Below are 20,004 nucleotides of genomic sequence, written 5' to 3' on the forward strand. Positions count from 1 at the left end.
CACATAAGTACTTCACACCTGTTGAAAGAAGAAATAAAGCAGTGGGACTGAAGAATAGCACCGGAGTTAAGAGAGTATATTGTGATTCAGTGAGGTTTATATTAATACTATGTAAATAAAGAGTCATCACAAAACTGCAAGATCATTCCTATAAATATTTAACCACACAAAGAAATAGTTGGAGAAGAAAATTCTGTCATAAAAATAAATATGGAATCTCAATTATTAATTTGTGAAAATCAATAAAGCGCTTATAGTATGTCTCAAAAATAAATGAATTCAATGTATTGTATAACTGATATTATAAAATCTGTTTCTTACATAAAATATATGATAATCTGAAACAAATAATGTCCGCTAATATAGAGACACTCACCCATTTGGCTTCCAAAGATAAAAACTGTTACATAAAAGCAATCTTTTTTCAAAATATATTCAGAATGGAAAAAAGAGTGACAGAAATAAAATACTGGGTGAAAAGATCAAAACAGTTTCTAAGTCTGTCCTTGGGGATAGGGCAATGACCAAATTATAAAGTTCATAAACAGAAGTCAGGGTGGAGACCAGAGCCCAGCATGGGGGGTAAGACAATGTTAGAGTTCTTTAGGATCAAGAGCAACTGCCGGAGGTAAAAACAACAGAGTTCCACTGTTCCATGGGGTGTTCCTGATTTAGCCCAACATTTACATTTCACGAGTGAAATAATTTACATAGGAAAATACAGAAGAAATAATCTTCTTGATATCAGAAAGGTAATTGTTAAGAAAGTGGATACTAAGACCAAGAGCCCCTGACTCTCACTGAAGGTTCTTTACAATAAATAACTTTCGTATTTGTTTACTATCACTGCTGTAACAAGTCACCACAAATTTAATGGCTTAAAACACACACACAATTATCTTACAGTTTTGAAGGCAAGAAAACCAGTATGAGTCTTTGCAGCTAAAAATCAAAGCGTCAGCAGAGCTGCGCTCTTTCTGAAGGTTCTAGGCGAGGATCGGTTGCATCGCCTGTTCCAGCTTTTGGAGGCTGACTGCATCTCCTGGCTTATGGATCCCTTCTCCCTCTCAGAGTGCGTATTCCGTTCTCCACTTCTGTCAGTGCATCTCCTCTCTGACTTGGACTCTCCCTTATAATGACCCTGTGACTACACTGGGCAGGCTCAGATAATTCAGGACAACTTAAATCTCAAGATTCTTAAATTAATCATATCCACAAAGTCTCTTTTTGCCATTCAAGGTGACCACAAATCCAGTGATGAGAACACGGACATCTTGGAAGGCCATCATTCTAGGTACCCCAGTATTTTAAGAAGAAAAGTTAGATCTTCATTTAAGTAAGTAATCTGAAAAGTGGTTTTATGCAGCCTGTGAGGACATTAGAAGAGATAGCAAGGGATGAAAGACAGGTAGTACACCCTGACTCCTGTCCTGTGACTATATATAGATAACCTTTGCCTCCAGTTACATGTAAGATCCAGACTGGACATTAATGCCCATCAATAAGGAATAAATGCTAAGTCAAAGAATATCTTTTAGAAAAGTAATTGTCAGCTATATATTTGACTCCTGAGTAGTTCTATGAATTATTTTTCCTCATAAATTCAATAAATAATTTGAAAAGCCAGAATGCCAGACACAATTCCAGAAGTTGAGGATACACCAATGACAAAATTTATTGATTTTGTGTAATCCAGTTACCATAGAAAATGCAATTCTGGTATTACATACAGATCTTCCTTCTCCAGAAAGGGTAAGAACACTTGAAGAAATTCTGTAATTCATCAACACCCAGGAAGTCCCAAACACTCTTCTTGCTAATAGGTCAATTTTTACTTTCAGGAATTCTCTTTTTGGTGACTCTGACTTCTTTTACGTGACCTCTTGTATTGATGGCTTCTATTACACTAATTTTTCAGTGATTTTTGTCTAATAAATATGCATTGGTTTAATATTCCCACATATATTTATGAAACACCAGTAGTGGGTTTCATGTATCATAATTCTTTGTACTGACTGAATGAAAAGCAACTCAAAAACAACGCTGGGAATATTTCTTGGCTTATTCACTTGTTCATTCAACAAATATTTACACTGTTTCTACAAAAGTGCTGACTGATGTGTTGAAATTTGAGATAATATGAAGGTGAAAAAACTAGATAGCAGTTATGTGGAATAACTGAATGGAATAAGAAAGTTAATATATCAAAGTAAGAATTAAAAAACCCTAAGGATGTTAAAGCAATTATTTTCTTATTGGTACATTATAATTAAACATAATAGTGTTGTTAATTGTGACATGTTCATATATGCACACAAATAATGGGAAAAATCTCATTCCCTAGTACCTTCCCTTTCCCTCCTCTCCTCCTTTCACCTGATCCCCTTGCTCTATTCTACTGGTCTCCCTTCTATTACTATTTTTTAATTTATACATCTAGTTATATATAAACACAGATTTCATGTGTTTTACTCATACATGGACATAGCTTAATAGGTTAGACTTGTTCAGAACAATTTTAACTAAAAACTGTAAAAACTAATTTATGATTTGTATCCACATCTCTATGTCATGAACTATAAACCAGTCAAAACACCTCTAAAAATGGGCTGAAGTTAAAGAATCTCTTTTGATCACTAAGGTGAAAAAAATAGGCTTCCAACCAAAATTTTATTAAGGTTCCCATGAAGTAGGAACAATGAGAATAAACTATGAAGTAGGATTATAAGTAATGCTTCCACCAAATTGAAATTCTGATAGCAAAAACAGACAGATAAGAATAAGAAAAGAAATGATGGTGCACTTGACTGTTAATGAATTTCTAAGGAAAAGAGAAAAACCAAAAGAGAATTTATTGGATCATTCAGAGGAAAAAACTATGAGATTCCATATAAAGTTTACACAAAGGCAGAGCCTAGGCAAAGAGCAAACAGACGTTTCTTAAGAGTTAAATGTATTTTTAAAATTGGAAAGAAAAAATAAATAAAAATGGAAAGAAATGGATGGAAGAATGAAGAAAAGAAATACAAAGAGAGATGGTCAGTTAGACGGAAATTTATGATAAAGAGGAAGAGCTGGCAAAACGGGAGTTTGTTTAAATGTTTAAACCTTTTTTATTGGTGCATTATGATTATAAATAATAGTGGGATTCATTAAGACATATTTTTACATGCTAAAGGTGCCATCTTAAAAGCTCCAGAGCCCAAAAATATTTTCTATTAGCATCCAGGACTAGAGTAGTATTCCTTTAGCTTAACACATCACAGGCCCTAGACTTACAGTGCTAAAGGTTAAGCTATGACACACAGATAAGTAAGTTAGCAGATGGCTTTCCTCAGCTGAGATTTTACCCGTGCAAGATGTAAGAATTCTCTAATTCTGGTGTGTGATTCCTTTCAAGCCTGAGTCATTACCTGCAGAGGATTAGCTTGGATGGATTGCCGCTAGTGACAGGTTATGAGCAGAAGGGCTGTCACTCGTTAGACAGGAATGACAACTAGAACTAAGAAAAGGGGAAGTGGAACTGAACACAAATTTTAACCACTTTATAATCCCTTAAAGAACAAAGAGAAAATAATACAAATAGGAAATACTGGCATACCTGGAAACTTGCTCAGCTCTTGTCTTTGAGTCTTCAGAACTTGTGAGTACTAAGTATCCATCTCTGGGTGACAGTCTCTGAATGGCTTCCAGAGGGAGATGCTGGGCTATGAGCACTTGGTTACTTTAAGGCATCCCCCACCCTCACGAAAGAGTGCATCCCCTCCTAAGATCATTTCCAGCAGGGGTGATGCTACTCTGAGATTTCTAGTTCTGTCTTCATTGGTATGGAATTGGGCAACATTTTATAATTGCCTCATGAGAACTTTATATTTTAAATTGGGGGTTAAAAAAAAGAGATATCCATTATCCCTAATTAATAATTAAGCTAAAAGAAAACACAATTATATCCTGACTCAGTTCCTTTCTTTTGTTTTTTTTCATCCAGGACATGTCAGTTCTTCCCCAATTAACTAGGTTTTAAAATTCATTTATTTCCTGGATTACCTACTTTTTATTAACTTAATAATACAAAAGCTCTCCTTTGACAAAAGAAAATCTTTCATCCTTTTAATTCATCCTCTGTGGGTACAAAGAAGTTGCCAGCAACTCTCTCAGATATTTATCTGAGAGATATTTATCTGAGTTTAATATCCTTAAACCTGATAAAATCAAATAAAGATCACTCGTCTGTAACCTCCAGTTTTATTTATCTCAGTCCCCTTAGGTTTTTTTCATAGGATCCATCTTCTCTCCCTTTGTCACTCTTGCCTATTCACCCCATTTCACCACCAAACCTCTCATTGAATTGACTTAGGAAAAAATTATAATAAATGTTTTATAAACATAAACAAGAACCAGAAGATTGAAATCCTGGCTGTTAATCCCTGCACTTATAGTTTCCAACTTTTTTCTCCATTTTTTCATCACCTAATTTTAACTAATACTACATTATTTTACTTTGGGGTGAGTTAGGTCCCTCAACGTTTTTCTTCTAAGCAAGTTTTCAGTCACTCTTTCTCCATCTTGATTTTATTTTTTAAAATTGTACTTGTCTCTAGTACTTCATGAACTTTCTCCTCTTTACGTCTTATCTCTCCTCTAAAGAAAAGCAAAGCAGACAACAAGCTTGTTAGGAAGACGATAAGCATATTTGTCCTTATGTTCAATGCTAATATGATTTCCTAAAGATCCCTGGTATGGTTAACAACTTAACCTTCATCCTCGTCCTATCCTGAACCAAAACATGGGGACTTCCCCTCTGCCACCAACCATCAGCTGCACCTTTGGATCTCCAAATCACTTCCAAATCCGGGTTTAAAATCAAGCTTACTTCTCATATCCACAATCGTTCATATTTATTTTTCTGCTCTGATCATCATCTTGCCCGCCTCCACCACCACCTGCTTCTGCCTGCCCCCAACTTAGTTGATGTGTGCAAAGAGTAAGCTGTTACCTGAGTCTTCCTTAGAACTGAAGTTAAAATAGTTTAACATCTTCCTGTCTTGATCATGCCAAGCGTTCTTCACAGCTCTTCATGGACTGTTGTCTCAATGACATGAAGTGTATCAAATGTATAAATGAAAAATTGCTCATTAACTGCACTGGAGGCCAGTGACCGAACTAAGCCATAATGACCTGGTACTGCAAAACTAAAGTCAATTAGTCAAGGAAATTGTCTCCTAAAAATGTATTCACATGATCAAGGCAACAAGGGGAAATGCTGATAATGGGTCACAGGAGGGGAAGATGACTCTGGAATCTTTAAAAAAAATCAATCTCTACCACTTTCTTTGCCAGTTTAAGTCTTTGCATAATGAATTAAAACATCTCCAGGTAATCTGATTATATTCATTTCCCAAGAGATTTATAGAAATCATGTGAGGCATCCTCACAAATGTCAATTTTCTCTATGCATAAATAAACTAAACAAGTGAAAGAATAAATTACCAAAAAGTTAACTTAAAACTATCTTGTGACTTTTATTTAATTACAAACTTTACAATTGTCATAAGCATTTTGAATATGCAGGCTTTATCTAACTCATATTCACTTCAAAAGAAATTTATGCAGTTTCCTGCAGTCAAAGGAACCTAACATAGTTGATGAATTTAACAAAGGGATCTGGTTGTCAAAATAATTCCATTGTCCCTTGATTATTCTTGCCATTTGGAAACAGAAATAATATAAATAAAGGTTGACTTTGAAATATTAAAAGGAAGTTACAGGACTTATTCTTTTTTTATTTTTTATTGACATAATTTTTCATCTTTATGGGGCACAATGTAATGTCTTAATACATTTATATGTGGTGTAAGGATCAACTCAAAGTATTTAGGTTATCCATCACCTTAAACATTTATCACTGCTTCATGTTCAGAGGATTAAGGTAATCATATTTTTCTATTGAGGTCTCATTATATGCATTGATTTATAAAGTGCTCTCTCTCTTTATTTATTTATTTATTTATTTTTTACTTGTTTGTTATCCTTAATCTCATTGCCCATTACCAATCCCTTTCTCTCAAAGCTAACCAGTCTGGTGTTTTAAAAGTATGCCCTATTGTCTTGTGTGTTATTATGAGACATGTATTGTTTTGTATTGATGTACATATACAATAATCTTATTCATCTCATTTGAATTCTTTTTTTCCTCTTAGTCCACATTGCTCTGTGTACACCTCTACTGAATAGCACTCCAAGGTGGGTCTGCAACCCCTTCTACATGTCTGATTACCCACATTACCTCCAAGTTTTTCAGGGTCACTGCAATATGATTTTGGAAGAATTGGATGACCGCCTCCAACTTCAGCCCACATATCCCAATAATGTTACTATTGTTTCCTAGAGCACACCAGGAAAATAATACTTGTCAAAATTCTTTTTTTTAATTGTAAACTAATGGGATGCATGTTGTTTCTGTGTTTGTACATGGAGTCAAGGCATACCATTTGTGTAATCATAAATTTACATAGGGTAATGTTGTTTGATTCATTCTGTTATTTTATCCCTTTCCCACCACCCCTCCCACCCCTCTTTTCCCTCTATACAGTCCTTCCTTCCTCCATTCTTGCCCCCCTCCCTAACCCTAACTCTAACCCTAACACTAACCCCTCCCACCCCCCATTATGTATCATCATCCACTTATTAGCGATATCATTTGTCCTTTGGTTTTTTGAGATTGGCTTATCTCACTTAGAATGATATTCTCCAATTTCATCCATTTGCCTGCAAATGCCATAATTTTATCATTTTTTATGGCTGAGTAATATTCCACTGCATATATATACCACAGTTTCTTTATCCATTCATCAACTGAAGTGCATCTAGGTTGGTTCCACAATCTGGCTATGGTGAATTGAGCAGCAATGAACATTGATGTGGCTGTATCTCTGTAGTATGCTGATTTTAAGTCCTTTGGGTATAGGCCAAGGAGTGGGATAGCTGGGTCAAATGGTGGTTCCATTCCAAGTTTTCTAAGGAATCTCCACAATGCTTTCCAGAGTGGCTGTACTAAATTGCAGCCCCACCAGCAATGTATGAGTGTACCTTTCTCCCCACATCCTCGCCAACACCTGTTGTTGCTTGTATTCTTGATAATCGCCATTCTAATTGGGGCGAGATGGAATCATAGGGTGGTTTTGATTTGAATTTCTCTTATTACTAGAGAAGTTGAATATTTTTCCATATGTTTGTTGATTGCTTGTAGATCTTCTGTGAAGTGTCTATTTATTTCCTTAGACCATTTGTCGATTGGATTATTTGTATTCTTGGTGTAGAGTTTTTTGAGTTCTATATAGATTCTGGAGATTAGTGCTCTATCTGAAGTATGATTGGCAAAGATTTTCTCCCACTCTGTAGGCTCTTTCTTAGCATTGCCCATAGTTTCCTTTGCTAAGAGAAAGCTTTTTAGTTTGAATCTATCCCAGTTATTGATTCTTGCTTTTATTTCTTGTGCTATGGGAGTCCTGTTGAGGAAGTCTGGTCCTAAGCTGACATGTTGAAGCTATGGACCTATTTTTTCTTCTATAAGATGCAAGTTCTCTGGTCTGATTTCAAGGTCCTTAAATCATTTTGAGTTTAGTTTTGTGCATGGTGAGAGATATGGGTTTAGTTTCATTCTGTTGCATATGGATTTCCATTCTCTGGCACCATTTGTTGAAGAGGCTATCTTTTCTCCATTGCATATTTTTGGCCCCTTTGTCTAGTATGAGAAAATTGTATTTATTTAAGTTTGGGTCTGTGTCCTCTATTCTGTTCCATTGATCCACCTTTTTATTTTGGTACCAATACCATGCCGTTTTTGTTACTATTGCTTTGTAGTAGAGTTGAAGATCTCTTATTGCGATATCCCCTGCTTCACTCTTTCTGCCAAGGATTGCTTTAGCTATTATGGGTTTTTTATTCTTCCAGATGAATTTCATTATTGCTTGCTCTATTTCTGTAAGTTACATCATTGGGATTTTATTTGGAATTGCATTGAATCTGTATAGCACTTTTGGTAGTGTAGCCATTTTGACAATATTAATTCTTCCTATCCAAGAACATGGGAGATTTTTCCATCTTCAAAGGTTTGCTTTATTTTTTTTTTCTTTAGTGTTCTGTAGTTCTCATTGTAGAGGTCTTTCACCTCTTTTGTGAGATTGATTCCCAAGTATTTTATTTTTTTCAATGCTATTGTGAATGGGGTAGTTTTCCTAATTTCTCTTTCTGAAGATTCATCACTTATGTATAAAACTGCATTAGATTTATGTGCATTGATCTTATATCCCACTACTTTACTGAATTCACTTATGAATTCTAAAAGTTTTCTGGTGGAATTTCCTGGTTCCTCTAAGTATATATTCATATCATCAGCAAATAGTGATAGTTTGAGTTCTTCTTTTCCTATTTGTATCCCTTTAATTTCTTTGATCTAAATGCTCTGGGTAGAGTTTCCAGGACGATATTCAATAGAAGTGGTGAAAGAGGGCACCCCTGCCTTGTTCCAGTTTTTAGGGGGAATGCTTTCAGTTTCTAACCATTTAGAATGATATTAGCCATGGGCTTAGCATAGATGGCCTTTACAATGTTAAGGAATGTTCCCACTATCCCTATTTTTTCTGGTGTTTTGAGCATGAAGGGATGCTGTATTTTATCAAACGTTTTTTCTGCATCTATTGAAATAATCATGTGAATCTTGACTTTAAGTCTATTGATATGGTGAATGACATTTATTGATTTCCTGATGTTGAACCAACCTTGCATCCCTGGGATAAAACCCACTTGATCATGGTGCACTATCTTTTTAATATGTTTGTGTATGCGATTTGCTAAAATTTTGTTGAGAATTTTTGCGTCGATGTTCATTAAGGATATTGGTCTGAAATTTTCTTTCCTCGATGTGACTCTGTCTGGTTTAGGTATCAGGGTAATATTGGCTTCATAAAATGAGTTTGGGAGGATTCCCTCCTCTTCTATTTTATGGAATACTTTGAGAAGTATTAGAATAAGCTCTGTTTTAAAAGTTTTGTAGAACTCAGCTGAGAACCCATCTGGTCCCGGACTTTTCTTTGTTGGTAGGCTTTTGATGACTTCTTCTATTTCATTACTTGAAATTGGTCCATTTAAATTGTGTATATCCTCCTCGTTCAGTTTAGGCAATTCATATGTCTCTAGAAACCTGTTGATGTCTTCAAAATTTTCTATTTTGTTGGAGTATAGATTTTCAAAATAGCTTCTAATTATGTTTTGTATTTCAATCGTGTCTGTTGTGATATTTCCTTGTTCATTCTGAGTTTTAGTGATTTGGGTTTTCTCTCGTCTTCTCTTTCTTAGTGTGGCTAAGTTTTATCAATTTTGTTTATTTTTTCGAAGAACCAACTATTTATTATGTCAATTTTTTGTATTGTTTCTTTTGTTTCAATTTCGTTTATTTCAGCTCTGAGTTTAATTATTTCCTGTCTTATACTACTTTTGGTGTTGGTCTCTTCTTCTTTTTCTAGGCTTTGAGCTGTAGTGTTAGGTCATTTATTTGTTGGGTTTTACTTCTTTTATTAAATGCGCTCCATGAGATAAATTTTCCTCTAAGTACTGCTTTCATAGTGTCCCAGAGATTTCGATATGATGTTTCTTTGTTCTCATATACCTCTAAGAATTTTTTAATTTCCTTCCTAATATCTTCTGCTATCCATTCATCATATAATAGCATATTGTTTAATCTCCAGGTGTTGGAGTAGTTTATGTTTTTTACTCTTTCATTTATTTCTAACTTCAATCCATTATGATCTGATAGAATAAAGGGTAGTGTCTCTATCTTCTTGTGTTTGCTAACATTAGCTTTGGGGCATAATATATGGTCTATTTTAGAGAAGGATCCATGTGCTGCTGAGAAGAAAGTGTATTCACTCTTGGTTGGATGGTATATTCTATAAATGTCTGTTATGTCTAAATTATTGATTGTGTTATTGAGATCTATAGTTTCTTTGTTCAATATTTGTTTGGAAGATCTGTCCAGTGGTGAGAGAGGCGTGTTAAAATCACCTAGTATTATTGTGTTATGGTCTATTTGGTTTCTAAAATTGAGAAGGATTTGTTTCACACACATGCATGAACCACTGTTTGGGGCATAGATGTTTATGATTGTTATATCTTGCTGATTTATGCTTCCCTTAAGCAGTATGAAATGTCCTTCTTTATCCTATCTGACTAACTTTGTCTTGAAGTCCACATTATCTGAAATGAGGATGGATACTCCAGCTTTTTTCCTGAGTCCATGTGCATGGTATGTTTTTCCCCATCCTTTCACATTTAGTCTATGGGTATCTCTTTCTATGAGGTGAGTCTCTTAGGGGCAACATGTTATTGGATCTTTCTTTTTAATCCAATCTGCCAGTCTGTCTTTTGATTGATGAATTCAGTCCATTAACATTCATGGTTATTTTTGAGATATGATTTGTATTCCCGGTCATTTGGTTCTTTCTTTAAATTTTATTTATTTATTTATTTTTTTGACACAACTTGGTCCCTCCTTTATTTGACAGTTACTTTAGGATAATTCCTCCCTTTGCTGACTTGCTTCTATGTTTTTCATCTCTTCCTCATGGAACATTTTGCTGAGTATGTTCTGTAATGCTGGCTTTCTCTTTGTAAATTCTTTTAGCTTTTGTTTATCATGGAATGATTTTATTTCATCATCAAATCTGAAGGTAAGTTTTGCTGGGTATAAGATTCTTGGTTCGCATCCATTTTCTTTCAGAGCTTGAAAAATGTTGTTCCAGGCCCTTCTAGCTTTTAGGGTCTGGAGTGAAAAATCTGCTGATATCCGTATTGGTTTCCCCTTGAATGTAATTTGGTTCTTTTCTCTCACAGCCTTTAAAATTCTGTCTTTATTTTGTATGTTAGGTATTTTCATTATAATGTGCCTTGGTGTGGGTCTGTTGTAATTTTGTGTATTTGGAGTCCTATATGCCTCTTGAACTTGATTTTCCATTTCATTCTTCAGGTTTGGGAAATTTTCTGATATTATTTCATCGAATAAACTGTTCATTCCTCTTGTTTGTTTCTCTAAGCCTTCCTCAATCCCAATAATTCTCAAATTTGGCCTTTTCATGATATCCCATAATTCTTGTAGATTCTGTTCATGATTTCTTACCATCTTCTCTATTTGTTCAACTTTGTTTTCAAGGTTAAATATTTTGCCTTCTATATCTGAGGTTCTGTCTTCCAGATGTTCTATCCTATTGGTTATGCTTTCTATGGAGTTCTTAATTTGGTTTATTGTTTCCTTCATTTCAAGGATTTCTGTTTGTTTTTTTTTTCAATATCTCTAACTCTTTATTGAAATGATCTTTTGCTTCCTGTATTTGCTTTAAGTGTTGATTGGTGCGATCATTCAATGCCTGCATTTGCTCTTTCATCTCATCATTCAATGCCTGCATTTGCTCTTTCATCTCATCGTTTGCTTCCCTGATCATTTTAATTATGTACATTCTGAACTCACTTTCTGACATTTCTTCTGCCATGCTGTCATTGGATTTTATTGATGTAACATCTAGATTTGTTTGGGGCATTTTCTTCCATTGTTTTCTCATATTGTTCAGTAATCAGTGGATCATTAAGATATTGCAGATTTCCTCTATTGACTTATAATGTCCCTGAAGATTTCTAGTATATCCCTTCTTAGTCTTCACTAGCCTGCAGTCTTGGAGGAAGTTGATAATGCGGTGCTCCACTAGGAAGCTGCCTCTCTAGAGGTGGTGACTCTCAGGTGGGGTATATTCCCTGATAGTGGGCAGAGGAGCCTCCACATGTTGACCAATGGTCATCCAAAGGGGAACTAGGCTGCGGGTTGAGGCAAGGCCTGTTTGTGCCTGTGTCTCTGGTTTTACCGTCCTTGTGGGAAAACCTCACCCGGCAGGGAAGACTCACCTGGTGGGGAGGTCTCGCTGGTCAGTTCCCCTCCTAGAGGTTCCCCTCATTCTACAACTACCGCCTGGGCTGGGCTGTCTTCCTCTGCAACGTTCCCAGTGGCCCAGACCTACCTCCTGGGCCTGGGAGCCTCATCCTTCGCAGTCGAGTCTCCTTAATTTGCCCCTCCTCAGAGAATCTGCTCACAGTCCTGTAACCTTTGCTCTGCCCCTAAGCGTGTCTCTGTGTAGTTCTTCCACCAAGAAGCCACCTAGGTCCTGGGACCCTGCTCTGCACCTAATCGCCTGGCTAGCGGCCCCTCCTCTGAGACACCACCTAGAGCCCCATACAACAGCTCTGAGTCCCAGAGACCCGCCACACACACACCAGACAGTCGCCCGGTGTTCCGACACAGTCACTAGGAGTCCAAGCAACTCACTTCACGTCTCCTCCTCCCGCCAACTGCCCGTAGCCCTAGGCAGTCACTCCGAGTCCAAGTGACCTGCCCTGTTCCTCCTCCTCCTCGGGGTAGCCCCCCGGGTGTTCAGGAGCGGTCGCTTTGAGTCCAAACAACTCACCACTGGCCTCCTCCTCTGAGCAGCCACCCGGAGCTCTCATGCAGTCACTCCTACACCAAGCGACCCGCCCCGGTTCTCCTCTTCCTCCGGGCAGCCCCCAGGTGTTCAGAAGCGGTCGCTCTCAGTCTAAACAGCTCGCCATGCATCTCTTCCTCTGGCAACCTCCTGTAGCTCTGGTGTAGCCCCTCCGAGTCCAAGTGACCCTCCGTGCTCTTCCTCCTCTTCCTCCGGCAGCTCCCCCGTGTTCAGAAGAGATCACTCTGAGTCCAAACAGCTTGCCACACAGCTCCTCCTCAGGCAGCGGCCCGGAGCCCCAGTGGTTGCTCCGAGTCCAAGTGCTGTAGCGCTGTGCTGACCCGCCTCCTCTACGATGTTCCCAGTTGTCCATGTTTACTGCTCCAGCCAAAATTCTTAAACACTTAAATGCTGGTTAGAATAGTCACTTTCATGAGTCCCTTAGAGTTTCACCTATCCCCAAGTTCTTTTCCCAAAAGTCCTTATGAGTCAACAAATAAAAGTTAGTGCCTAGAACAGCAGGAGTTCTCAGGACGGCTCCAACTCTTTGCCAGCATCTGTTCTGAGAGGTCCTTGTCTGTTCGTGCCATTGTCTTCTCTTTTGCATATCACACTTGCTCTATAATAAAAGCAAAGCTGCAATGATTACCTTTATGAATGTCTCCCTGAGGATCCGCAGTGACTTCTGTTGTGTATTTCAGAGCACTATGAGGCTTTGACCCTTTGAACCAGTGGTCATTATTTTATTAATCACTATTTTATCACATAGAAACAATAATATGAATAATGCAAATGACTGATCTAAATTGGTGATCAAATTTCAGCCTTAGAAATAATATCATGGGGGGAAATATCATCTTCCTCCCCCATTGTTTTTAATCCCAGTGTAAGGGCAGTCATTAATTCATCCATGTGACCATGCTAACACTTACAGGTCAAAGATTTGTGACAGAGTAAGCAAATGCCCACTCAAATATAATTAGGCTTGAGGGTCTGGGCAAAATATAGGGGGACCAGGAACTGGCCAAGGTGATTACAGAGCCAAAGATACTTCAGTAAGGATTTCTGGGGGAAACTAACAGTCAATAGTCAAGAGATTCAAGTATCAATTCTAAAGGCATGGAACTAGGAAACTCAAAAAGAGAAAGGCCAAGAGTTCCATCTGGATAGGAGCAAAAAGTAACTGAGTAAAGAAGAAGCAAGAGAAGAGGATCAGGAGCATTCATGTATCCAGTATGCCTGCCTTTACAATCATACCAAAGAGGGTTGGAGTTGAAATAAACCCTTTTTTATACCCCAAGAAATATCTAAGTGATAGATGCAGAAATCATAATGAACCTTCATCAAACTCAAAAGTAACCTGTGGGGGAAGGACTACTTACCAGGAAGAAAGAATGCAGATGCCATAAGTAACAGCTAAGAAGTCACCTCACTTTTGTTAAGATCAGATAATAACACAACAGGGCAACTTTACATCGCTAGTGATTTCATGTGGATATTATTTCCCAAAATCATGTGATAAGAAGCTCTCTTTACCTCTTGGGCCTTCCTTACAAAAACTCATGTTTTGGGAAACATGAGGAAAACTTCAGACAAACTCAAAATAAGGGACATCCTACAAAATACCCAACTAATATTCTTCAAAAGTATCACAGTCATGAAAAACAAAATAAGACTAAGAAATTCTCAAAACCAGAGGATACTAAGAAGACATGATAACTACCTATAATGTGATATCCAGGATTGAATTTTGGAATAGAAAACAGACGTTAAAGGAAAACCGGTAAAATCTGAATAGAGTCTTGACTTCGGTTAACAGTAATGCATCAGGGTTACTTTCTCAGTTTGAGGAAAAAGTAAAATGATAACGTTAGGGGAATCCACTCTACCAACTTTGCACTATTTTTGTAAATCTAAGTTTATTCCAAAATAAGACCAGTAGAGGAGAGGAAGGGCAGTAAGCAGAGGGAGGAGGAGAGGAAAAAAGGAGGCACTGGGGCTGAAATGAACTTCCATACACGTATGATTGTGTCAGAATGAACCCAACTATTTTGTATAATTATTTGTTCAACTTTAATGCACTAATAAAAGCATTAAAAGGTCTTATTTTAAAATAGAATAAGAAAAAAGAAATGTAAAACAGAACTAAAAATATTAGCAAAAATCAAGTGAAAATCATGCTTGAACATTTATTGAAATTCTGCTACTTGACAGACATTTAATGTATGAAATGGAAAATATATGGTGTATATCAGTGAAAAATTAACAACCCAGTTGCACCATACTTACCAACTAAGGAAACATGTTCTCAAATGATAGAAGACAGCAAAAGAACAGTAGTCTGTCAAACTATATTCTAAATTTGGACCTTTTATATACTAACATTTTTTTTTTTTTTTTTGTACCAGGGATTGAATGCGGGGGCATTCAATGACTGAGCCATATCCCCAGCCCATTTTCATTTTTTATTTTGAAACAGGTCTCACTAAATTGCTGAGGCTGGCTTCAAACTCATGATCCTCCTACCTCAACCTCCAGAGCCACTGGGATTACAGGCATGTGCCACTGGTCCTGGCCCATACATTACTTTTAAGATCTTGAGCTAAGTACTTAATTTTCCAGTAGCAGAACTTCCTAAAATGTGAAAACTCTGAGATGATGTATAATTTACTTTAAAAAAGCTTTATGATCTATAGTAAGTTTAATGTTTTTCTAAGTAACTGCATGTCTGCATGTAATCTTTCAGCTCTATGGTATGTATCTTATCTATGATGCAGAGGAACTGGGACTCTGTCAACTTTCTTTTTTCCCAGCTCTTCCTTTTTTAAGCTGTACCCTTAGAGGGTGATAGAGTGCTATTGCAAGACTGGAAGCAGAAGGGACTTGCTCCTTCCTGTTGGCTTCCAGAGCACTTCCTTTCTGCTGTGCCCCTGAGATTCACCCAACCAAACACTTCACCTTAGCAGCCTTGGTTCCTATTTAAAGCAGTAGATGAATTTAGTTGCAGTTTTTCCAGTGTAAGAGGAACACATCCCACAGCCTCCTCAAGAATACCCACACCAGCCAGAGGCACCTCTGCCTCAGGCCTATGTCCTGTCCCATAGGCCCTCCTTTAAACAGAGACATCTGCACCAGCAGATAGCATCCACTCCTCAGATAGTGGAGTCTCATATCTGGAGTCCCTTTCCTCAAGGATTTAATAGTTTGGGGGCTTTGAGTTAAAATAATCTAAAACTTAGCATACTATAGTAATGCAGCCACATCAATGTTTATAGCAGCTCAATTCACAATAGCTAGATTGTGGAACAAACCAAGATGCCCTTCAACAGATGAATGGATAAAGAAACTGTGGTATATACACAATGGAATATTATTCAGCCATAAAGAAGAATAAAATTATGGTATTTGCAGATAAATGGATGGAATTGGAGAATGTCATGCTAAATCAAAAAAACCAAAGGCCAAATGTTTTCCCTGATAAGTGGATGATGATATATAATGGGAGTGGAGAGTGGGGGTAAGAGAAGAATGGAGAAACTTTAGATTAGGAAGAGGGAAATGAGAGGGGGGAAGGAGCGGGAGCTTGAAAGATGGTGGAAAGAGACAGACATCATTACCCTATGTACATGTATGATTACACAAATGGTGTGAATCTACATCATGCACAACCAAGAAATAAAAAGTTTTACCCCATTTGTATATACTGAATCAAAATGCAGTCTGTAAAAATTTTTTAAATTTTAAAAATAAGGAAAAAGTTGCTTACTACAAATGCTACATCTAAGACTTTAGAGTTCCTTCTTTTTCAAATAACCACTTAACTGTCAGAGACAAAATTACATCAAATTTTGTTTAAAGCTGTGATTGGGTTTTATTTGTGATTCTAGAATCGGGTGACACCTCATTCTATCCAGTAGAATAGATGTCTGATGAGTTGAGCAGAGGAAGTTGGTTTTACAAGCAGCAAAAGGCTAGAAGAAATCAGAATCAAAGACAAAAAGTAGAGTTATTTCCCTTAGAGTATTAGAACTGAGGGCATTTCCTTGTTACACTGATTCAGGTTATTTGCAATCTCCTGGGTTGGGTTCAGTTTGGTTTGGTTTGAAAACAGGCCCATTTCAAAGTTAGGTTTAATTGCATGGCACTGAGCACTATGAGTCCTTTCTGGTTTGGTCTGTCTGCTGGGGCCTAGTGTAGGCAGCTAGTCCAAAACAATGGCTTCCCACAAATATCATGTAGTACAATATTATACTTGGTTAACAACCCTTTACATAAAAATTTCTCTTTTCAAAAAAATTGGTATGGGTCTGCCTCCTTACCGGACCTTAAAAAAATCAGTTTCACAAATAAACAGCTCACAAGTAATAAACTGAAGAGATGAAAACAAATTAGCTAAATAGTAAGATAAATCAGAGTCAGTAAAAATTAATACTTATATTTACAGTAAGATCATTTACTTAAAATGGAAAGAATATAAAATAGATAATAAGCTACATACTGACTCTAAAAATAGATCCTTTAACATTTATAGTAACTCTGTTTGCCCTTACATACAGATAAGTCCATTAGTGAGATGAAGTAGCCACAACCGTTCATCTTCCAGTCTGTTTATAAGGCAGTTAGCAGACTTATATCACAATTAGATATAGGCAGAAAGCAAAAGACAGAGCACAATACAAATTAGTAAATGGTGGCATTCTAGTTAAATTTAACACAGGTTACATAACACATGTTCATCTGAAATTCAAGTATACTTGGTTTTTTCATATAACATCAATATATTTAGGAAATATCATTATAATTTACAAACTGAGTGCATAGTCTTCTCATTGCCACCTTCATCTCTTTATTTCTAAAAGTGTAGATGAATGGGTTTAGAAAAGGAGTAATAACTGCATCAAAAATGGCAAGGAATTTATCCAGATGTGATGTGGGAAATGGCCACATGTAGAAAAAGATTAACGGCCCAAAGAACAAAACCACCACAGTGACATGAGCTGACAGAGTGGAAAGGGCCTTGGATAAACCACCCAAAGATTTTTTTCGAACAGTCACCAAAATAAAGACATAAGAGATGATCAGAATTAAAAAGGAGGCCACAGAAATAAAACCACTGTTGGCAGTTACCATGAATCCCAGTGTATGGGTCTCTATGCAAGCAAGTTTTATAAATCGAGGAAGGTCACAAAAAAAACTATCTAATTCATTTGACCCACAGAAGGGCAAGTCTACAACAAAGGCCAACTGAGTCACTGAATGAATAAAGCCAATAATCCAGGAAGCAACTAGAAACAAAATGCACCTCTGTGGGCTCATGATGGTCAGGTAGTGGAGAGGTTTACATATGGCCACATATCTGTCAAAGGCCATGGCGATGAGCAGCACCATCTCAGTGCCCCCAACTGCATGGATAAAGAAGATCTGAACTATACAGCCTCCAAAGGAGATGGTTTTGTGCTTTCTGAAAATGTCATAGACCATCTTGGGAGCTGTAGAGGAGCAAAATATCAAATCAATGATGGAAAGTTTGGCTAGCAGGAAGTACATGGGGGACTGTAAATGAGGGTCAGCGGTCACAGCACAATGAGAAGGTTTCCCATCAGACTTGCTACATAGAACACACAGAAAAAGAGGAAGAGGAAGAGCTGGGTTGCCCATGAATTGGAGAGTCCAAGGAACACAAACTGAGACACCACAGAGTGGTTGGCTTCATCCATTGCCTCTGTCAGCAGTAATGTCGCTCATGTTCCCTGAAAGAGGAAAGGAGACACTCTTAGGACAAATGACACTCATCTTGGTGAAATCATGGGCAATTCAAAAGTTGTCAGAAAACCAGACAATGGTTAATTTATTCATCTGGAGACAATTTTAATCATAAAGCAATTCATATTCCTCTGTTATGTATTTTATTGCCAAAAATATATTGCACAGAATAACTAATTCCACTTATTTTGGATGGAAACTTCCATTGTGTTTTTAAGTATTATTTTATAGTCATAGCTCATATAAAAATACAAATGAAAATCTTTTTATATATTAACTATGTGAAATACTTAAGTGACAGTGGGTTTCCTAACTTGGATATTCCTCAATATATTAATACCATATGTATAACCATTGTCCCAGGTTCTTTCAAAATCCTTGTATGCATTTTTAAAGTCATAAATTTCCCTCATTTTTAAGATGTAAATTTCCCTTTGGAGACGTAAATCACCCTTATTTGTAAAGTGGACAAAGTGAGTTATTTTAGAAGAGAGTGCTAAATTCAAGAGCAGAGGATGGCAGATGGTGGCACTCACCGTGGAGAAACTGATGCAATTATAGGGACTGTGGAGGAGATCCTGACTAAGGGTCGGGGGAGGAAAAATGTGAGCTATCAAGTAAAAGAGGCAACCAGAATGACAGTAGTGAGTCACAAATCCAAGTGAAGGAGAACAAGAGTGAATACAAAAATGTTAGAAGTGTTAGAAATGTTCCTACATGTATTTAAAGATGTTTAATCTCATGAAATAAATGCATACTAAAATCGAAAGGTACTAAGATTTTTTCTTATTGGTTTGACAGCTATTTACACGTTTCACAAAATTCAGGGTATTGTGGGGCAGGGAGGAGAAAAGCAGTCTCATATCTGGTGATGGAAAAGCAAACTGGTAAAACATTTGCCAATTTGGAAACGCCTTCTGAATTATTACATGCTAGGGATACTTTAACTCAGCTGTTCTGCTTCCAAACGGGGGAAATTTTTCTGAATATCTGTTTGTCTACGTGTGAACAAAGTGGGCAAAGAAATAGTGAGTATTTGTTATTTTTGCTCAAGTATTGTTTTTAAGAACAAAACTTCGACAAAGCAATGTGTAGACAATGAGAGTAGGAAAATAACTTTCCATGGAGTGCTGTGCAGCCATTCATGACACTGAGGCAGACCTAATATACTTAGGGCAGACAGGAGAGAGGTCAGTAGTTTCCCACACTACAGTTTGCCTTGTGGTTTTAAAAATAAAATCAGACAAATAAAATAAATAGGTAGAAAATACCTAGGTCAACACAAAAAAGCCTGTTAACAGTAATTGTCTCTAAGGAATGGTATGAAGGAGAGAACTTTTACCTTTCATTCTGTGTCTATCTTAAATTTTGCAGTGAGCATATACCAATGTCATTCTTACAGCAAGGTAGATGTGTGTGAATTTTGAAATTACACCCTTCGTATCTTCAGAACGACCAAAGATATAACCATAACCTATCTTCGTTACCCCACTCCTCCTCACACCTAACACTCCAAGCTAAATGGGCTCCTCTTCACTGGCTGTGCTCCTGAATGGCTCTTTCCCCTCCCTCACACACACCCCGCACACTGCAGCTGCGTTTCCGCCATTCACTCGGCCTGCAACGCACTTGCCCTCATTGCACTTCTCTAGTTCTTCTTCTCTTCAACACCCCACCCAGCAAAATTCCTTCTTCCTCAAAGTCTTTGTACCCTTACCTT

General features: G+C 37.2%; 1 pseudogene; it reads right to left on the minus strand.

Moving 5' to 3' along the window:
• Positions 1 to 17,303: 17,303 nt before the first annotated feature.
• LOC124977678 (olfactory receptor 4F6-like) lies at positions 17,304 to 18,250 on the minus strand (annotated as a pseudogene).
• Between the last annotated feature and the right edge of the window lie 1,754 nt (positions 18,251 to 20,004).

The sequence above is a fragment of the Sciurus carolinensis genome, chromosome 2 (assembly GCF_902686445.1).
Source record: "Sciurus carolinensis chromosome 2, mSciCar1.2, whole genome shotgun sequence".
NCBI classification, from domain to species: domain Eukaryota; kingdom Metazoa; phylum Chordata; class Mammalia; order Rodentia; family Sciuridae; genus Sciurus; species Sciurus carolinensis.